We start from the raw sequence: 18,617 nt of genomic DNA on the forward strand, positions 1-18,617 counted from the left end.
GTGCTGTGTTCTGCAGTATCAGTCCAGTGGTGCTGTGTGCTGTGCTCTGTCCTTCTGAGGTCAGTGGTGCTGCTGGGTCCTGTGCTGTGTCCTGTTCAGTCCAGTGGTGCTGTGTCCTGTGCTCTGTGCTTCTAAGGGCATAGTTATTTCCCCACTATTCCCAAGTTTTTAAAAAATAAAAAAAAAGTAAAAAATAATAAAAAATTTAAAAAAAAAAAAAATATATAATAATTATAACCAAATTTGCAAAACCAATCCAGCATTATAAGTCCATTGGTACTGCAATATTACCAAGTTCACACATTCTGCAGTATCAGTCCAGTGGTGCTGTGTCCTGTGCTCTGTCCTGCTGAGTTCCGTAGTGCTGCTGGGTCCTGTGCCGTGTCCTGTTCAGTCCAGTGGTGCTGTGTCCTGTGCTCTGTGCTTCTAAGGGCATAGTTATTTCCCCACTATTCCCAAGTTTTTTAAAAATAAAAAAAAAGTAAAAAAATAAAAAAAATAAAAAAAAAATAAAATATATAATAATTATAACCAAATTTGCAAAACCAATCCAGCAGTATAAGTCCATTGGTACTGCAATATTACCAAGTTCACACATTCTGCAGTATCTTGTGCTACATATAATGGAGACCAAAAATTTGGAGGATAAAGTAGGGAAAGATCAAGACCCACTTCCTCCTAATGCTGAAGCTGCTGCCACTAGTCATGACATAGACGATGAAGTGCCATCAACGTCGTCTTCCAAGCCCGATGCCCAATCTCGTAGTACCGGGCATGTAAAATCCAAAAAGCCCAAGTTAAGAAAAAGTAGCAAAAAGAGAAACTTAAAATCATCTGAGGAGAAACGTAAAGTTGCCAATATGCCATTTACGACACGGAGTGGCAAGGAACGGCTTAGGCCCTGGCCCGTGTTCATGACTAGTGGTTCAGCTTCACCCACGGATCTTAGCCCTCCTCCTCCTCCCCCCCCCTACAAAAAATTGAAGAGAGTTATGCTGTCAGCAACAAAACAGCAAACAACTCTGCCTTCTAAAGAGAAATTATCACAAATCCCCAAGGCGAGTCCAAGGGTGTTGGTGGTTGTCAAGCCTGACCTTCCCATCACTGTACGGGAAGAGGTGGCTCGGGAGGAGGCTATTGATGATGTAGCTGGCGCTGTGGAGGAACTTGATGATGAGGATGGTGATGTGGTTATTGTAAATGAGGCACCAGGGGGGGAAACAGCTGATGTCCATGGGATGAAAAAGCCCATCGTCATGCCTGGTCAGAAGACCAAAAAATGCACCTCTTTGGTCTGGAGTTATTTTTATCCAAATCCAGACAACCAATGTATGGCAATATGTAGCTTATGTAAAGCTCAAATAAGCAGGGGTAAGGATCTTGCCCACCTAGGAACATCCTCCCTTATACGTCACCTGAATAACCTTCATAGTTCAGTGGTTAGTTCAGGAACTGGGGCTAGGACCCTCATCGGTACAGGGACACCTAAATCCCGTGGTCCAGTTGGATACACACCAGCAACACCCTCCTCGTCAACTTCCTCCACAATCTCCATCAGATTCAGTCCTGCAGCCCAAGTCACCAGCCAGACTGAGTCCTCCTCAATACGGGATTCATCCGAGGAATCCTGCAGCGGTACGCCTACTACTGCCACTGCTGCTGTTGCTGCTGTTAGTCGGTCATCTTCCCAGAGGGGAAGTCGTAAGACCGCTAAGTCTTTCACCAAACAATTGACCGTCCAACAGTCGTTTGCCATGACCACCAAATACGATAGTAGTCACCCTATTGCAAAGCGTATAACTGCGGCTGTAACTGCAATGTTGGTGTTAGACGTGCGCCCGGTGTCCGCCATCAGTGGAGTGGGATTTAGAGGGTTGATGGAGGTATTGTGTCCCCGGTACCAAATCCCCTCGAGATTCCACTTCACTAGGCAGGCGATACCAAAAATGTACAGAGAAGTACGATCAAGTGTCCTCAGTGCTCTTAAAAATGCGGTTGTACCCACTGTCCACTTAACCACGGACATGTGGACAAGTGGTTCTGGGCAAACGAAGGACTATATGACTGTGACAGCCCACTGGGTAGATGCATCCCCTTCCGCAGCAACAGCAACAGCTGCATCAGTAGCAGCATCTACAAAATGGCTGCTCATGCAAAGGCAGGCAACATTGTGCATTACAGGCTTTAATAAGAGGCACAACGCTGACAACATATTAGAGAAAATGAGGGAAATTATCTCCCAGTGGCTTACCCCACTTAGACTCTCATGGGGATTTGTGGTGTCAGACAATGCCAGTAACATTGTGCGGGCATTAAATATGGGCAATTTCCAGCACGTCCCATGTTTTGCCCACACCATTAATTTGGTGGTGCAGCATTACCTCAAGAGTGACAGGGGTGTGCAGGAGATGCTTGCGGTGGCCCGCAAAATTGCTGGACACTTTCGGCATTCAGCCAGTGCCTACCGCAGACTAGAGGCACATCAAAAAAGCTTGAACCTGCCCTGCCATCACCTCAAACAAGAGGTTGTGACGCGCTGGAACTCCACCCTCTATATGCTGCAGAGGATGAAGGAGCAGCAAAAGGCCATTCAGGCCTACACAGCCACCTACGACATAGGCAAAGGAGTGGGGATGCGCCTGAGTCAAGCGCAGTGGAGACTGATTTCCGTGTTGTGCAAGGTTCTGCAGCCATTTGAACTTGCCACACGAGAAGTCAGTTCCGACACTGCCAGCTTGAGTCAGGTCATTCCCCTGATCAGGCTGTTGCAGAAGCAGCTGGAGAAAGTGAGGGAGGAGCTGGTAAGCCATTGCGATTACAGCAAGCATGTAGCTCTTGTGGATGTAGCCCTTCGTACGCTTTGCCAGGATCCGAGGGTGGTCACTCTTTTAAAGTCAGAGGAATACATTCTGGCCACCGTGCTCGATCCTCGGTTTAAAGCGTATGTTGTGTCTCTGTTTCCGGCGGACACAAATCTACAGCGGTGCAAAGACCTGCTGGTCAGGAGATTGTCCTCTGAAGAGGACCGTGACATGCCAACAGCTCCACCCTCATTTTCTTCCACATCTATGGCTGCGAGGAAAAAGCTCAGTTTTCCCAAAAGAGGCACTGGCGGGGATGCTGATAACATCTGGTCCGGACTGAAGGACCTGCCAACCATTGCAGACATGTCTACTCTCGCTGCATTGGATGCTGTCACAATTGAAAAAATTGTGGAGGATTACTTTGCTGACACCATCCAAGTAGACATGTCAGACAGTCCATATTGTTACTGGCAGGAAAAAAAGGCAGTTTGGAAGCCCCTGTACAAACTGGCTCTATTTTACCTGAGTTGTCCCCCCTCCAGTGTGTACTCGGAAAGAGTTTTTAGTGCAGCGGGGAACCTGGTCAGTGAGCGGCGAAGGAGGTTGCTTCCTCACAACGTTGAAAAAATGATGTTTATAAAAATGAATAATCAATTCCTCAATGAAGTACAGCACTGCCCTCCAGATACTACAGAGGGACCTGTGGTTGTGGAGTCCAGCGGGGACGAATTGATAATGTGTGATGAGGAGGAAGTACACACTGTAGGGGGAGAGGAATCAGAGGTTGAGGATGAGGACGACATCTTGCCTCAGTAGAGCCTGTTTAGTCTGTACAGGGAGAGATGAATAGCTTTTTTGGTGTGGGGGCCCAAACAAACCAATCATTTCAGTCAAAGTTGTTTGGTAGGCCCTGTCGCTGAAATGATTGGTTTGTTAAAGTGTGCATGTCCTATTTCAACAACAGACCTCTCAACTGCAGCTCATCCCTCCTCTGCGGGGATAATGTCTCCTGTGCTCTGACACGTCACTCTGTGTACTCTCAGCCTCAGGATCTGACACTACAGCTACCATGCCTCTTGTAGCAGCCCTCACTCCAGGGCCTCTTCCATGTGCAGTGTCCCCCTCTCTCTTGGGTTCACTATAGTGGCATGGAGTTCTCCCCCTCATCCAGGGCACACATTCCTTGCCCTGGCTCAGTCACCACGCTCAGACTTCCAGGCAATGCTGGGGGAGCCTGGGAGCTTCCACCCCAGGTCCCCAGCTACAACTCTCCTCTCCTGTGTCTTCTCTCTCTTTCTGACACTTTAAAGATCGTGCCTTTAAATGAAAAAGTCAGTCTTCATTGCACGACTATGTGCAAGTGCAACAGGGACATTTTTTTGGGTTTACAAAGTCAAACAATAACACTACGACCCTGTCTGTCTGGGGTCTGTCAATGACGAATTGTCTGGAGCATGTTTGGAGGAGGTATTGTGGCCCCGGTATCAAATTGGGTACCGGGGCCACCCCACTATGCAGTCCAGATACTTGTTTGGTGGAATTCCGACACGTGGAGGGTTTTTTAATTATATTGTGGCCTCGGTACCAAATTGTGTACCGGGGCCACCACACTACGCAGTCAAGATACTTGTTTGGTGGAATTCAGACCAGTTGAGGGTTTTATTATTATATTGTGTGGACCACTCTATCTATACCACACTACAACTCTATACCACTCTATTTCCTACTTTAATTCTATTTAATTCTATTTCCTACTTTAATTCTATTACTAATTAATTAACATAAAGAGGAACAAAAAAAACCAATTTTACCAAAAGTATAATATGACTTAGACTTACAAACACTACACTTGAAAGATCGTGCCTTTAAATGAAAAAGTCAGTCTTCATTGCACGACTATGTGCAAGTGCAACAGGGACATTTTTTTGGGTTTACAAAGTCAAACAATAACACTACGACCCTGTCTGTCTGGGGTCTGTCAATGACGAATTGTCTGGAGCATGTTTGGAGGAGGTATTGTGGCCCCGGTATCAAATTGGGTACCGGGGCCACCCCACTATGCAGTCCAGATACTTGTTTGGTGGAATTCCGACACATGGAGGGTTTTTTAATTATATTGTGGCCTCGGTACCAAATTGTGTACCGGGGCCACCACACTACGCAGTCAAGATAGATAGATGCGTATCATAGATAAAGTACATTCAGTGGTGTGGGGCAAATTGAAAAATATTCAAAATGCACTGACATTATCAAAAACAAGAGGTTGTCACACGCTAAAACTCCAACATGTATATGATGGAGAGGATGGAGGAGCAGCCGTATGTGTAGTGTAATGCAGACCTGTTGAAGGTTTTTTATATATTTTATTGTGGTGCCCAGTGCCCACTCCTCTAGGCAGTCCAGGTACATTTATTGGTGCGATTCATAAAAGTTCAGGGTTTTTAATATATTGTGGTGACCCACTCCTCTACGCAGTCCAGGTACATTTATTGGTGCGAATCAAACAAGTTGATGGTTTTCTTATTATATATATTGTGGTGACCCACTCCTCTACGCAGTCCAGGTACATTTATTGGTGCGAATCAAACAAGTTGATGGTTTTCTTATTATATATATTGTGGTGACCCACTCCTCTACGCAGTCCAGGTACATTTATTGGTGCGATTCATAAAAGTTCAGGGTTTTTAATATATTGTGGTGACCCACTCCTCTACGCAGTCCAGGTACATTTATTGGTGCGAATCAAACAAGTTGGTGGTTTTCTTATTATATATATTGTGGTGACCCACTCCTCTACGCAGTCCAGGTACATTTATTGGTGCGATTCATAAAAGTTCAGGGTTTTTAATATATTGTGGTGACCCACTCCTCTACGCAGTCCAGGTACAATTATTGGTGCGAATCATAAAAGTTCAGGGTTTTTAAGATATTGTGGTGACCCACTCCTCTACGCAGTCCAGGTACAATTATTGGTGCGAATCATAAAAGTTCAGGGTTTTTAAGATATTGTGGTGACCCACTCCTCTACGCAGTCCAGGTACAATTATTGGTGCGAATCATAAAAGTTCAGGGTTTTTAAGATATTGTGGTGACCCACTCCTCTACGCAGTCCAGGTACAATTATTGGTGCGAATCATAAAAGTTCAGGGTTTTTAATATATTGTGGTGACCCACTCCTCTACGCAGTCCAGGTACAATTATTGGTGCGAATCATAAAAGTTCAGGGTTTTTAATATATTGTGGTGACCCACTCCTCTACGCAGTCCAGGTACAATTATTGGTGCGAATCATAAAAGTTCAGGGTTTTTAAGATATTGTGGTGACCCACTCCTCTACGCAGTCCAGGTACAATTATTGGTGCGAATCATAAAAGTTCAGGGTTTTTAATATATATTGTGGTGACCCACTCCTCTACGCAGTCCAGAAAGATACCTTTTTGCAACGTTTTGGACTAATAACTATATTGTGAGGTGTTCAGAATACACTGTAAATTAGTGGAAATGCTTGTTATTGAATGTTATTGAGGTTAATAATAGCCTAGGAGTGAAAATAAGCCCAAAAACTTGATTTTTAAACTTTTTATGTTTTTTTAAAAAAAAATCCGAATCCAATACCTTAAATCCGAACCGAGACCTTTCGTCAAGTGTTTTGCGAGACAAATCCGAACCTCAAAAATAACGAAAATCCGGATCCAAAACACAAAACACGAGACCTCAAAAGTCGCCGGTGCACATCCCTAGTTATCAACAGAAAGAGAGAGGAGCAGGGAAGAGCCCTGGAAGGGAGGGGGGGGGGCATTTATTTTTGTCTTGGACATATTGGGCCTGAGTCATTAAGGAGAGCAAAGCAAAATATAGGAGTAACTTTGCACCTGGGCAAAACCATGTTGCATTGGAGGGGGAGGTAAATTTAAAATGTGGGGACAGATTTATATTTGGGGTAGAGCATGTCCTAGATCAACTTTACATTTCAGTGTAAAAATAAAACTATCAAGTATTTGTGTGTTACATGAAATAATAATAATCCTATGACCGGTACTGATATTTACATCTCATATTTAATAAAATTATTTATTGACAGAATCTTCCATTATTTGCACCACTACAGATGTCACAGGAAGCTATGTACCTCCCTAGTGCTCCCATCTTTTGGACCCTTCTTCGACAGGGAATATGACCTAGTGAGATTGGGAAGTGACCATCAGTGTCCTAAGTGGTAAATCTTGAATGTTGGGATGTGCGTATCAGTGGTAGCTTTGGTTGGTTTAATGCAGGTTCGGCAATAAATGCTAATTAGTTGCCAGAGGAAACTGAAGATAAAAGAAAGTCATTACTATTATTTATGTGAACAACACCACAATACAATGCACTGCTTTCCAGCGAATATTGAATCATTCAGATTAGTCCCAGCCCCGTCGGAGCTTATGGCCTAAATAAATATTCTATAGTCCACGTTTGTCGGCAGCCAATTAATCTCATACATGCCAACTCTCCCGGAATGTCCAGGAGACTTCCGAATTCCGGGTAGAGATGAAAGCTGGCAATTCTCCCGCATCTGCCGCCATGAACGGGTTTATGGGCAGAAGGGGGGTGGACCGTCATGAAATGCGTAATTTTGGCCCCGCCCCCAGAGACGTAATGCCTAATTTGGGACTATTTACAGACCCCAAACAGGCATATGTCCCTGGGGGCGGGGACAAAATGACGTGAATCGAGAAACCCCGCTCCTTCCCTCCTCCCTTCACACCCATCTTCAGTGATCTCCTGGAGGGAGCCTGTCAAAAGTAGGTAAGTATGATTAATCTATCCGCATGTCTATGGACTGTGGGAGGAAACCGGAGCACCCATGTAGCCTATGCAAACATGTGGACAACATACAAACTCCACACAATACCTGTTCTGTTATCACCATTTCTGGATGAATAGTAGGAGTAAAAATGATTTTAAAAATGTTTTCTTCTTCAAATAGATCTTTGGTTTTTTGTTTTTTTTTTAAAGTTTAATCTATTTTTACTTTTTATATGATTATTATTATTATTATTATTATTATTATTATTATTATTATTATCTTAGATTTGAAAGGCACCACAGTTCTCAGCAGTGCCATAAGTAGGGAAAACATGACATACATGAAACAGGGACATACAAGGCAGACAAAATAAATGCTTTTTGTTTATAATAATAAATAAATTTATAAATCTATAAAATAAATACATAAATAAATAATAATAAATAAAATGTTAAAAATAAATAAAATTCTTTTGTTAGTGGATCTGAAAGCCCAAATCATCTCACGCCAGCATTTATCTACATTCTATAACAACCGCATTCTATAATAAGCTTTCTATAGTATTTCGAAGCTGTTGAGAGACAAACACAGATCTCCGCACTGTCGAAGTCAGCACTTCCCCAACAGAGAAAATCCATATTTTATCAATACATATGCAAATGGATGGGAGCCCAAGACTACTTCATTAGCCAATTTCCTCATCACTATTCCTAATCTTCAAAAGGATTTTCAACACCCTGGATTTCCAGAAGTGAATATGTCAGCAATGTTTCCTCTTATCAGCCTCACAGCTGCAAACACAACATCAAGGAGCCTAAATGAAAAGAGTGACAGCTATTTCTAAAGGATTCTAAAATATGTAGATTACAGGATAATTTGTATGATAAAAAGTCACACATTCAACCAGTGTGACATAAATATACACAGTAAGTCATATAGTAAAAATATATATATATTTTTTCCATTTTAATTTGATAATTTATGGCTTGTCTAAAATTATATCTTGGAATTTATAGGTCAGAAGGATTATAAGCACAATGGAGTACATTTAAGTTTGAAGTATAGTGAAATAGGTTGCCTTACTCACAGCAAACAATCTGATTGCAATTCTAATTTAATTGATTGTTGTGTACAAAATAACTTTTTTTTATTTGGAGTGGGTCATGTAGAAATAGAAGGTGCGCAAATCCCCAACATTAAAATTTTCAGATATGAACCATAAAAATAAAATCTCAATGACAGACTGCTGCAATGCTTTCCACATGTCTAGGGAAATATTTTAATGGGCGAAGTGCTGAGATTGCAGTTATTTCAGCCGCTGTGACATAACTGGCCCCGCCCCTGTGTAGGAATTAACCAATCCACACAATTTTGCCAACCAGTCAAGCTGTCAATCACTGTCATAAAGGTTTAGTTAGAGAAACACCGTCCTTGTAAAATGTCAATCTCTTACAGAGGAGTGAAAGAACACATGAAGGAGCAATTTAGATAAGTGTGAACTCTTCAGTTATGTAATGTATATTATTTAGCTCTGATATAGATTAATGTCAAACAGTGGCTTTACTTGCTCCTTAAAGTTGCATATATGTATTTTATTTCATATAGATGTGTGTCTGACACCACAACCTTTCCTGCAGGAGCTTTTTACCTAAACAAACCTGCTTATTGGCTGAGCCAGGTCTCCTGGGATGTCATTCAGTCAACATCACCACCCTTCACACTGGGGGACCCTAAGGTCATATGGCATGCCTGGGGCACCAGTGCTAATCCCCGGAAACTACACACTGACATAGTTTTATCAGCATTTCAGACGTACCTGATCCACCATATTCAGCTGGGTAATAGTCCTCTAAACTTGGGACCATCCCTATTGAATATGAATAGTTGGCACCTATGAATTCTGCAATAAACTTACAGCAAAAGTGTAAATAAGTTTTATAGACTAGCATTTAATGACATATTAAGAGGAGGACAGATGGTATAGCAGCTTCCTCTGCATCATCCTACAGCTCCTTTAAGTACCACTTTTCCCTAGCACAGTTCCTGCTTTTGCTGCTGGAAATAATTCACAATTATTAGAGAGGTGTGTTTTGATTTTGTTTCCAAAACCATCATCGAACTTTGCTGTCGGATTTGCTTTTACTAAAACCAGCCTGGTCTTTTTGTTTTGTTCATTGGATTTCACCCAAAAATGTGAATTTGAGGAAAAATGTCAAAACAAATTATAAGATTGTGTTGTTTTGAGCTGTTTTCTATTTTGTTTGGGGGGGGGGGATTATAGTGTGTATAGAGGGTGGCGTGACTACGGGTAATTTACATTTCTTTACAGTCTGTTTTATAATGACTACCTAACAACTCTGCTCAGACCCAGACCATGCGTCAGAGAACGCAGCAACGTCCAATCCTTGTTCGGGCGCATAGGACCCTGACTGCAGACTACAATTTCAGGTGCTGAACGAGGAGGTGACGGGTGTCTGTCCAAAGTCAATGTACAGTTAAGGTGAGCCAAGCTCGATTGCACGCAATAGCGCCAAATTCAAAATTTGCGCATCTCTAAGTTACGTGATTTGTAGTAGTAGTAACACTGGCACCAGCTACAGGTCTGGTGTAAGTGCCGATTACTAGTGATGACGGCTGTGTATACATGCTAGAACATGTGTTTGCAATCAGGAGCAACTGTAAAAATGTATTTATAAACAGTAGACATTAATAACATCCTAATACAGTGTATTTTATGGAAAAGCAAAATATAAATATTTTAATTTTTATAAAGTTTTGTCATTAATGACCATATTGTTAACAGTTGAAATTAATTAAATATTTCTTTAATCTGTGCTGCCGAAGTCAAATAATTGTATGAAGTAAATCAAACTGATTAACATTGTTTTACAGTGCGATTGCAATCAGTACGCCACGTGTTATGACGCAATTGCACAATAAATAATGTACACACACATTTACACTCACACATTCACTTGCAATTAGTTCACCTTAAAGTAGTTCAAACACATAGTCATTTATGATCAAATGTTAGAGTAGAGTTTATGGTTAAATATTCTAATGTAAGAAACACTTTATTGAGATCTAAGGTTCAGGTTATAGGAAACACATCATGTCTGGTATCATTCTTATCCCCTATTTATCCTCAGACGTTCGGTTCTGTAGGCTAAGAGATCGCTGCTTGCGTATGCAAGTTATGGATTATAGGGAATAAAAGATCAGAATGATATTGTCTGTGGGATGTAAATAGACCAGTTTGAACCAGCTTTCGGCGGGAAGATTAGTATGCAGCTGTTGGAGAGCTGACCCCCACCCTTGGAAGGCATCGTTTGAACTGGCCAATGACCTGCATTAAACTGGACTGTATGTTCTTATCCTCCCACTCACTTTTTGCCACTTGCTCAGCGATGTCAGTCACACACTATTGATTAGAACAATTTGACCTCTTTGCAATGATGACATGAATTGAAATCAACAGTAACTATCTTCAACAACGGCGTTTTGCTCTATCAATTAGTAATATAGTAAAGAGTATTCAGTAATTGTTCAACTAGGTGTCTTCTTAACATGAAAAGCTATTTTGCTTTCACAGAATATGATACATTAATATTAGATAGTGTTTTGCACTTACTCATTTTGTGTTTTCTCCTCTGAACTATATGCGTTTTTCCCACCCACTTTTTGCTGCTTGCTTTGCTATATAATATTGATTTGATCAATTAAATATATTTTCAATGAAATTAATTGAAATCAACAATAACTGTCTTCAACAATGCTGTTTTGCTCTGCCACTGATGCACGCAATAAATATTGTTTAATATAATGTGATATTTAAATGCGTGATATATATGTATATATGCATAGAGTCACTGTAGGACTATTGGCATAAAATAATAATCTATAGACGTAAGGCAAAATCCCAGCCGGCGTGATGGTACAAATACATTTATTAAAAAGGCACAATCAGATAAGTATTACTGACAAGGAGTAGGATGATCCCTCCGGCATAGAATAAAAATAATAAATTAAATATATAGGATCATATATAGAGTTCCCAGACTTGACATAAGTAAAATGATTGACTGGTATAGCGATACCAACATGTAGTATATCACAAGAGGATATATGAGATCCAGACCTCGATAAATAGCACTTAAGGAAATAGTAGTATATCCGGAGGCTTCAGACCAATTAGTAGATAACTATGAAGGGACAGTGCAGAGCAGTTATTGGAGTATATAACTCACGATTTCTTGATAGCCGTGCTCCGTCCACGGTGTTTCGTAGAGATGGCAAACAAACATTCAAATTGGGTGCGCACCCTATAGTTGCCGTCCAAACACAAAATCATGTGAAAGAAAGTTCCTAACTCCGTTTGGTCCTAGCAATCCAATAGCGCTGTGTAGCGTGAGTGGGTCTCTTGGATCTTTACAAGTCAGGAAGGTATTAAGAACTGCTGACGCGTTTCGTCCGTCTGAAGCAGACTTTTTCAAAGTAATAAATAAATGTTTATTGTAAAATATACAGTGAAACTGGGGTTGGCCAACTCCTGAAACACTGCCAAAAATTAACATAGGATTGGGAGTCGTTGTATATCTTCATCACTGTTATAACTGTTGCTAAATGAGATACCAAATGCAAGAAAAAGGGGCTCTAAGCCCTATAGCAGTCCTTGGCCTTTTGCCCCCCCTTGAAAATTTTCATTCCTACGACCCTGCATGGGGTCATTGTACAGGAGCAGACAGCTACAGACAGTACGCTCCACTTCTGTACATTGCCTCGCAGAGAGAGGGACAGATTTGTGATCTACAAATTCCCACTTCCAGTCTATAGGAGCATTCTCTGCAGCTATGGAGTGTTTACTCAACGCTGTGTTAATGCAACTCAACCAGAACTGAGGGCTATTAAACCATATGAAGCAAGTGCTAAAGAAAGCGCTTGTGTGTTCTTTCAGAACGTTCTTCAAAAGGCTTAATGAGGTCTATCTGCGCCGCCAGCTCTTACTATTATCCCTCTACCTATACACACACCATATACCATTTATTTGCACTGTTTCTTCAGTTGTAACTGTAGTCTTGCACACATGACGTATCCCCACCAGCACACACACAAGTGTAAATGAACAAATTGTCCACACAGCAGAACATTCTCCATCATTATTATACCTTCTCTCCATACGTACATTACACAATCGTCCAATTCCAGGTAGATTATTCTAAAAGCTGTCAGCAAAGGCTGCAATTACAAAACTGTCGTATGCCAGTCTGTAGAACACCCGTTTCACATGTATGACCGGCTGTTTCACACGTGTGGGTTATTTAAGTTCCCCTTTGAAAATGTTATTTATATCAGCAGATGGCCTCAGTTATTGCACTTCTATTATTAGCATTGAAATAATATGTTCTATGCCGGGACGCTCGACCGGGCGCAGAATAATGTAATCCTGTGCCAGGTAAGTAAAAGGGCAGGGGGGGGCGCCGGATACTAACAAGTAGAGATGGGCGGGCTCATTTTCCTGAAAACCGAACCCACCCGAACTTCGGGGATCCGAGTATACTGTCGCGTTATTTCGGATTCCAAAACGAGGCAAAACGTCATTGGGACGTCATCGGATCTCGGATCTCACGAGTTTTGAAATCTATAAATACCGCCCTCCACGGCGATCTAGCGCCATTTGAGAGAGGAACACATAAGGGGTAGCATCGTGTGTAGAGCTGTTGGGAAGGCAAATAGAATTGAAAGAGGAGGGTGGTAGCAGTGTTAAAGAAAATAATCAGTGACATTCAGGAGAGCTCCATAGCTCCAGTGTTAAATCTCATTGCAGAAAAATACAAATAATAGTGCTTACAGGGTTGGTGTAATTCTGCAGTCCAATTCTACTGTGTTATATAGGTAACACACAGAAAGGAGAGCTCCATTGCTAATTCTCATTGCAGAAATACAACTACTAGTCCTTGGAGGCTTTTCTTCTAAATTTGCACAAAAAGTGTATGGTGTTATATACACCCAAAGAGAAGAGCTCCATTGCTCCATTGCTAATTGTCATTGCTGAAATACAAATACTAGGCCTTGCAGGCTTTTCTTCTGACTTTTCTTTTCTGCCACTGCTGTGTGCCATTGTGTCCTAGATGTGCTAGGAACTGCCGTGTGTTTGTGTCATTGCTCTGTCGCTTACCATCCAGCCAGGTCGCTGCAGTGTTTGTCCTAAAGTGTATGAAAATAATATTGTGACCTGTGAGGTGGCCAAAATTGACTGTAAATGACTTGAAATTAGTGTTATTGAGGTTAATAATAATGTAGGATCAAAAAAAAGAGCAAAATTATGTGATTTTAGCATATTTTAGCAATTTTTCGAAAAAAATACAAAGCCAAAACCAAAACACACGACGGTAACCAAAGCCAAAACACGAAGCTAATCCAGGCCTAAAACCAAAACCACTCTGCGGGGGTCAGTGAGCATCTCTACTAACAAGTGCCAGCCAACGCTGCTGACCAGAGGGGGGGATCGAAGTGTGGGTAAGGGGAGTCACCCAAGGGTGGGGAAGGGGAGTCACCCAAGGGTGGGGAAGGGGAGTCACCCAAGGGTGGGAGTGTGGGAAAATGAATGAAACAGGGCAAGATTGAGTAAGGGCATGAAGGAGAAAGTGGGGAAAAGGAGGAGGGTAGGGAAGGGTAGAAAAATGAAATGTCGGGGATTGGGCAATACATATGTAATCAGCTAAATAAACTAAATATCTGCAGCACAGATATCGTGGGGGGTCTGAGCAGGAGATGCGAGAAACCGGGGGAATAAAGAGAAGAGAGACATGAAAGAAAAGGTTGGAGACTGAAGGAAGAGAGAGATAAACATAAGACATAAGTGGACACAAATTGGTGTTGAGAAAGAAAAGTTACGCCACGCCAAGGTTCAACCATTGTTACTGAGCATTCACACAGCTGTAATGTCTCCTATCACTGACAAAGTCACACAAGGCTCTCACTATACTCTCCCACTATGCCCATGTCACTCCCCCAGGTCATATACATTAACAATTTGGGGCAAAGAGCTAAGACACTAGAAGTGTCCTAATCCGCTGTGTTTGTGCTTTCTTTATTCGGTTTCTGAAGTGCTCTGCAAGTCTCATCTCCAGATTACTGTTTGGCCCATGTACGGAAGTCCACATGGCCATTGTTGGAGGCATACAGCTATAGTTCTATATGGTATTTTTTCCTTAATGTTGTGTTTTTAGTGGTAGAAGTAAATTCTGTTATATATTGAGTGCTTTTGTTCTTTGCTGTTTTACAGGCAACGCACAGTCACCTACATCTGAGTCTGCCCAGAATCTAGAAACTATTTGCTGCTGCTTGAGCCAGCTCTGGGTACAAGTGAACCATAATGATGTTCCAGCCACATATACAGGTTGAATGAGCACATGGATATCCTCCATGTGAGCAGTAACGACACGCCAAGGCTACAACCATTGTTACTGACCATTCACACACCTTTCATGTCTCCATTCACTGACAGTCATACTCCTCCGCGCACCACCTGCGCATGGCATCCCTCGCACACCTTCCCCTGCACACCACGTCCGCATGGTCTCACCCCGCGCTCTGCCTCCGCGCGGACCCAAATGATGTTTGGTGGCGAGAAATGTTTCTTATATAGACAAGTTATTACTATGATGTAAAAATGACCCTCCTTATGTCAGTCATTTGTGATGAAATGGGTGTGGCTGATGGGTGTTACAAACCTCTTGGGTAGTGGCTGGGATGTGGGTGTGTCTGTTTGATGTGGGTGTGTCTGTTTGATGTGGGTGTGGCTGTTTGATGTGGGTGTGTCTGTTTGATGTGGGTGTGTCTGTTTGATGTGGGTGTGGCTGTTTGCCAGCCATCCCTAACTTCCAGGGACAGTCTCAAATTTTTTAAATTTTTTTCTTGTCCCATCAAAATGTCCGTATTTTTTAATATTGATCAAGTGTACATTATAATTCCAATTATTTTACATATTGAATCCTATTTTTACTAACTTGTTTCCCTTGGCCGTGTAAGTTCATTTTAATTACAATACTCTTCAATGGATATAAAAAGATTTACATTATAATCATGCTCAGTATTCATATTATTATGGGGTTCATATATTATGGTGACCCGATTTTTTTTTAATTTAAAATGCATACGACCCTATTGAAGCGGTGGCATAAGACCAGAGAGGGCGTGGTCAGTTTTTGGAGGGGGTGTAAATTATGGATATAGATTACAGAAGCTACTATTAGTAAATGAACAGAAGTACAGCACGTGTCATAGCTGTAACTAAAAATATACACAACATGCCTAATAAGAACATTTGCCGTCTCCTGCCAAATACACTGCTTCCTGCAGACATCTCCTTCCCAATCTCCCACCATTGTCATGGAAGCAGGACTTATATATCTTTTTAGGTGGGTAAGGGAGCATGGAGGGACGTGACAAAACGCAGTCTCCACACCTGGAATACTGTGTACAGTTCTGGAGGCCATATCATCAAAAAGACAAAAACAATGACAAACTCATCAGTGAAGGGCTTCTAAAATGGTGCATGTGCTATATAACAAAAATTATCAGGGGAGACTACATGGTAAATATTGCACTGATTAGAGGACAGAAGGAAGTGATAGAAACGTAAAGATATTAATAGTTCAGGATGGTTGTATTCATTATAATTAGAGATGCTCAGGCTCGGTTCCCTGAGAACCGAACACACCCGAACTTAGCAGATCCGAGTACCGTCGTGGGTCCTCGGAATTGAAAACATTGCTACGTCGTCAGATCTCGCGATGTTTGGATTCTATGGGCTAGATTTACTATCAGGCGTGTTTGTAAACCCGCCGAATTTCGGCGGGTTTGGCGGCGGTTTAGCCATCGCCGGATTTACTAAGGCTAAACCCGCCGTCCAAAGGGCCAAAAATGATGTTTCCAAACCCGCCTCTGTATACATCGCCATGACGGTTTCAACAATATTCAACATACAAACAGCCGGATTTACTATTAGGGGGTTTATAAAGCCGCCGGAAAACCGCCATTCAATAGACCAAAATGAAAGCGCTGCTTGTGAGCGGCGAGATTGCTCAAACAGTGTGCTGTTTCTGATATTTGGGCAATCAGAACAGAAAGAAAAGGGCCATTTCATGTACAAAGTTTTTTACTTTGGGATTGTATATGTTAAAAGGCCAGTGTCTTGTAATTGCAGTGTTGTTTTGGTTTCTTTTTCTCTTGTGTCTTCCCACAATGCAATTTATTTACTGATTTAGTAGAGGTGTGTTATAGCGTACCTTTGTACTTTGGTAAACTAGATTCAGGTTACTAGAATAATCGGGTTGTGTGGCTATGTATGCACCTGAAAAGGGGTCTGAAATTATCCTGGCTGGCTGTTTGATACATAATCTAGCAATACATCAACTTACCCCACCGATTATTGCAGTAGACAGTGAAGAAGAAGGGGTCCGTGTCACATGGTGATGTGCAGAGCACAGAGGGCGGAAGGGAGATTAGAGACCGTCTAATTGCAAACTACTTTACTTGTAAGTACATAGTATGAAAAACATTTTTTGCTCAAAAATGTGTTTTATGTGAGTGCAATTTTAGTATTTTATTGTAAATTTTTTGTAAATTGGAACCTTTAAAAACAGGATAGTGTGTACTCCTCATGTGGTAAATATGAACATCCCTGGAATGTGACAGTCAGAGGTCAATGTTTACGTGAAATTAGTGCATAGTTGTTAAAAAATCAGTATACTCTTGTTTAATGTGCAGAAAAGAAAGACTGACACAATAGAAATTTAACTGCATTTATTGCAGAACACAATAAATAAAAACGTATAATCGTTATAGAAACTTGACAAAACATTAATAAATAACAAACATTGTGCGATGCCTTTTTGCAGGCATATCGCTATGCTTGGTGCCACTCTCTCCCCTCCCTCGCCCACCCCTGGTGCGAGCACCTCTCCTTGGAGGAGTACTCTGTAGAGATGTGGTAGGAGTACTAGCGGCACTGGTGGAGGCCGATGAAAAAGGGGCCGGCAAGCGGGCAATCAGTTCCTGCTGGAGTTGGCCTGCCAGCCGGATAACGTTGGCATTCCCCTCGCGAATGGAGGAATGCATGGCGTCCACAGACCCAGACATTTGGGCCAGCTGCACATTTGTCTGCTCCAAAGCGCTTGCCAGCCGGTTTATTGCAGCAGGGATTTGGCTCGTGGAGCGGTGTATTCGCCTCAACTGGGCCGCAATTTGTGACATGTGCCCAGTTTGCCTGTCCATGAATAATGTCTGTTGCTGCTGGAATGCGCCAATAGACAGCGCCATTTCTCTGGCTGGGTCCATAGGTGCAGGTGCAGGTTGCTGGTGTGATGGTTCAGCAGGGCCAGGTGAAACTTCCTGGAGGCCAGACACAGGGGCATCCACTGTTACCAGGGTGATGGTTGTTAGATCCTCTGGCTCAGGGGACATTTCCAGGGACTCCGCCTGAGGTGGCTGGTATGAAGAGGGCCCTGTGTATGAAAAATGACGGTAAGTATATAGTATATAATATGTTTGTATATTGCATTCTGAACACTGGATAGGAAAGAATAATCTTTAGCAACTACAGATTCTTTCACAATGTTTGCATTCCTGATTTCTAGTCCTATGCTACCTGCTTACGGATGCACTTATTATCCTTTTAATACCCATTATCATTAGGACTGTGTAGTACATGCTGGGTTATTTTGACTAAAGTGCATGCTATCAAAAGTGGAGATGTTGCCTATAGCAACCAATCAGATTTTAGCTGTCATTTTGTTGAATGCAATAAATAAAGTAAAGGTATATTCTGATGGGTTTCTATAGGCAACATATCAGTTGAGTAAAATGTAGCCCTAACTTCTCATTGCAAACAATAAAAAGAAAAAAAAAAACAACATTGACAGCAACATTTGCACAGAAAATCAAGTAACTCCATTATTTCTCTCCTAAACAGAAATCACGCACCTGCTTGCTCGTCTGTGCCCGAATCTCTCGCTGAAGGTG

Source organism: Mixophyes fleayi, chromosome 3 (assembly GCF_038048845.1).
Source record: "Mixophyes fleayi isolate aMixFle1 chromosome 3, aMixFle1.hap1, whole genome shotgun sequence".
In the NCBI taxonomy this organism is placed as follows: Eukaryota; Metazoa; Chordata; class Amphibia; order Anura; family Limnodynastidae; genus Mixophyes; species Mixophyes fleayi.